Below are 412 nucleotides of genomic sequence, written 5' to 3' on the forward strand. Positions count from 1 at the left end.
AGGGAGGGAGGGAGGGAGGGAGGGAAGGAGGGAAAGAAAATGTGAGTCTGCATCTCAGTAGCTAGGTAACACCGAGCAAGGCACTTTGCCTCTCTGAGCTTCGGAGTGGGTGTGAGAATGAAGGAAAACCACAAGATGAACGGGCTAGCAGTGTGCCTTGTTCATAACTGAGGCTTAGGAACAGAGGGCCCCCTCCCACACTCCCCCAGCTACCATCTCTTCACAGCCCTGCCAAGAAGGGCTGGCTTTCTTTCCCCTTATCTGGTGACTTATTTCTGTGTTGCAAACCACCTCAAAATTTGTGGCACAAATAATAACCCTTTTGGGGCCATCTGGGCTGCTATAACAGAACACCATACATGGGGTGGCTGATAAAAACACATTCATTTCTCATGGTTCTAGGGGCTGGAAA

The sequence above is a fragment of the Rhinopithecus bieti genome, unplaced genomic scaffold (genome assembly GCF_001698545.2).
Source record: "Rhinopithecus bieti isolate Rb0 unplaced genomic scaffold, ASM169854v2 scaffold_8226, whole genome shotgun sequence".
Classification (NCBI taxonomy): Eukaryota; Metazoa; Chordata; class Mammalia; order Primates; family Cercopithecidae; genus Rhinopithecus; species Rhinopithecus bieti.